At 40.0% G+C, this 3,743-nt stretch overlaps 1 long non-coding RNA gene across 1 annotated transcript in view; it reads right to left on the bottom strand.

The window, feature by feature from the left end:
* Positions 1-1,339: 1,339 nt before the first annotated feature.
* Positions 1,340-3,743, bottom strand: part of LOC111744939 — a 3,037-nt gene continuing 633 nt past the window's right edge. The window contains exon 2 of the long non-coding RNA XR_002782391.1: positions 1,340-2,676. This is a non-coding gene — a long non-coding RNA (uncharacterized LOC111744939). The remainder of the gene's footprint in view (positions 2,677-3,743) is intronic.

The following is a 3,743-nucleotide window of genomic DNA, read 5'->3' on the forward strand; positions in this document are numbered from 1 at the left end:
ATAGAAGACGATCTGGTGACAGCCAGAGGGGAGGGGGGTTGGGGGGCTGGGAGGAAGGGGTGAAGGGTTAAAGAAGTACGAATTAGTTGACAGAGGGTTACGGGGATGGGAAGCACGGCATAGGGATGCAGTCAGCAGTAAAGTAATGGCTGTGGAGAGCCAGAGAAGAGAAAGAGCAATTAGATGGATCGTTTCATAAACTATATAAATGTCTAACCAATGTACCATATACTTGAAATTAGTAAAATTTAAAAAGCATTTTGAAACAGTTTGACAGAATAATTTCATGTCTATTAAATCTATAACAAAAACTTTCTGCTTATATTTTGTTCTAGAAATTCATTCTTATTGAATTTTACAAAAGTATTGGTCCATGGCAACCAGTCCTGCAGCAGGGAGGGCTTAAGCGCCAGGTTACAAGCCTCTAAATAGGTCTTGAATGTTTAAAAACCTGTCACAACTCAGCAGGATGCTGCTGCTTGGGCCCTAGTACGTCACACTCCAGAACAAAAAGCACAGGAAGACCACAGCATTTTTCTTCAGTCCACCCTTAAAGAAAATGATAGTCTGTTCTATCAGGAATAGAGTAAAAATCAGCTTCCAGTGTACATTCTAGTCCAAACTGTCACCATATTGAAAAGGGCTTTTTTATTCCAATGTATATTAAGGCTAAACACAACACTCTTCAGAACTGAAAGGTATCACAGTGAAAAAAATCCTGAATATGAGTCAGAAAATCTGGATTCAAGTCCTGGCTTTACTGCCTAAAAACTCTTTGACGTTGTGTAAGTGATGTTGCCAGGCCAGTTTCCTTAATTACAAAAAGTGGAGATTAAAATGATCTGCCCAGTTTACATCTTGAGTGCTGTGAGACTCAGCAGCACAGCAGTACACCATGGGATCAGGATTCTGAGTCCGGCCTTTAAAGAAATGACCATCTCAAAGGAAACAGCCCCTAATGGGGTACAATGAGGAAGCTGACCAGAATGCTGATTCTTCAAATATTTTGTTAATCAAAGATTTACCAAATTAGAAAATGCTGCCTTCAAACTCTTCCCTGTGCAAAAAGCACTCTCGTTTTCTAAAGAACGATTAAGTCCGTTTGTTTCCACCCCGCCAGGTCAACATGATGAGGGGAGCAGAGGGGCTTACCCCATGCCGGCCCGCGGGGCACCTGGCATGCTCAAGGCGGTGACCCTTAAATACAGCAGGAACTAGAGAAGGGCAACTTTTCCAATTTTAACTTGTAAAACTACTTGGAGACCCTCTCAAAAAAAACCCACAAACTTAAAAATGCACCATTTCATTCCTGTACTTTAGGCAAGAGAAGACTAGAAAATCATAATGTATTTTAGCTTTATTGAAGACATATTACAGTAGACAAACAAGTAGACGAACACATGCTTTATAAAATATACATTCTCATGTGTGAGAAAATATAAATAGATACCAGGAAAGGGCCGCACTGAGCAACTTGGCTTACAACTCCCTTCAGGTACGTCGAGTACCAAGGCTACTCAGGCTGACATGCTGATGGGGGAGGGGCTGGCGTGCAGAGGGTGGAAACAGTCTCTCAGTGTTCAGGAGGCCACTTTAAGTAGGCAAGAAACAGTCCAAGATTGACCGCCTGATGATCAATTTCTCTTTCAAGACAGTTTCAGCTGATAACTATACTTCTTACATTTGAAAACAGCCTCAAATCAAACTGTTTTTCACCTTCACCCCACACCTTGGAGATTACTAGGACTGCTAAAAAACACTCGACACACAGCCTTGAGGGAGCAGGTCCGAGTATTACTCCTAACACACACACACACACACACACACACACACACACACACACACACACCCCCATCAGTACCCACAAAAACTTCAGATAATTCATGGGCTTTCAGGTGTTAAGAGCAGCTTGTAATATATCTCTCAAGTCAAAACTTGTTATTCTTGCAATAAACTAGGCAGTTGTCCAAAACAGAAAGAAAATTAAGGCTAACTGATGTTGGCTTAGATGGTACTCCAAACAAAAAAGTTATAAATTAGAAGAGGAGGGAGGGAAATATATTTGCCAAACTTAACTGGGAAAGAGACCATGTAATAGAAAAATGAAACATTACTTGCAAATTGCCAAAAAAAATCTTAGCTCGATCTTTAAGGTCCAACCATTTCACAATTACCTTTGTAATCTGCATCAAAAAGCAAAATCAGAAATGGAGGATGTAGCATAAAATGACAGCAAATTTACTTCTGTTTCTCTGTTACTCTCTTGGCATTTCTGTAGATATTCAAATGATTAGATAAGGCCATAACACATTTGGGTAAAATACTGGGTATAAAACTAAACACCGCAATTCCAACCTCATTCAAAATGGAGTACCACTGATTAGAAGGAATAAAAAATGATGACTAAAAGGGAAGGTTATAATACATTATAAGCTTTAAAAATTTTATTATGGCAATGCCATTTGTGTTAATAACTAGGTATAGAAGAGTAAGCCCAGAGTTTTCAGCCATTAATACAGAACAGACTCTTTTTGTTGACCAAAACCCAAAATTCCTGTTTAAAAAAAGAAGTCTTAAGCATTCTATATTTACTGTATATAAAGAATTCTGAAGGATTCATTTTTAAGAATGTCGAATTGCTTCTGGAGATTTCCAATGATAAAAAAAGATAGCGACCTAAAAGTCATCTTGCCCATATTCCATCTCAATGCATAAATTTCTTCAATGCTATTAACATGAATAACTTCCATGTATACTTTTTCAACAAAAAGCTGATTCCAATTCAGACAAATCTGTTAATTAGCTTACACAGAATTTTTGGCAAGTGTATATACTGTGCCTCCTGCAACTTCTGCCCCACTGTCCTCTTGAATAAAAAGAGTGAATCACCCTTATTTCATATGACAACCCTTTAAGTAATGGCAGACTTTTATCATATCTCCCTTTTCTTAGGAAATAGATAAGAGAGTCTAAGTTGCTTGACATCTTAATGTTCCTTTTACAGCCTCCCAGCGGGCAACGTGAAGTCTACTGTTTTTAAACAGGAACGTTACCTTAAGAAAAATACACACTGAAAGCATCTGTAGATGGCACAGCAGAGGGAAGTGCGCCCTGGGCTGGGCTGCTGCTATTTCCTATCCTGTACAGTACCTTGCATACGAGGGAAAGCATTTTCGAAGCTGCTGAGTGACAGAAAGCCAATGGCTTAGGAGGAGGCCCTGGGCCAGGAAGGCTTGGAGATCAAGGATCATGCGAGTTCTTCTTCCTAGTAGACTTAAAGAATCAGCCTAGGAGGGGCACAAACAAATGAAGAGAAGTTATGCGTCCCTCCTGACAGGAAGTGGTAACTGGGGGACAGGGCGTAGTAGTTCCCTCCCATTTTAGTCTGTCCTGCTTCCCAACATCTCTGATTAAATTAGCGTCAGGCAAATGTTATGCTGATCAGCCACGAATCCTGGTATGGGGTTAAATAACTGCTTAGTCAAAAACATATACAACAGTGAAAAGTGCCAGGAATTCCTCCTAAGGTTAGAATTTATTAAATTTATTATTTTTTAAGACCAGGGGTAGGCTATTCACAGTTAAACAAATTCCCAACTAGCTTTTTGGTCAAGTTTTTTAGTTATGTAGACGTCCCAACCATCTGAGTTGACATAATGGAGAACCTGGCCATTGAGACCAACTCGGACACTGCTGGCAGCAGAACCACCACCGCTAAGCAGAGGTGGCACTCACGTATTTGA

The sequence above is a fragment of the Pteropus vampyrus genome, unplaced genomic scaffold (assembly GCF_000151845.1).
Source record: "Pteropus vampyrus isolate Shadow unplaced genomic scaffold, Pvam_2.0 Scaffold6, whole genome shotgun sequence".
Taxonomy (NCBI): domain Eukaryota; kingdom Metazoa; phylum Chordata; class Mammalia; order Chiroptera; family Pteropodidae; genus Pteropus; species Pteropus vampyrus.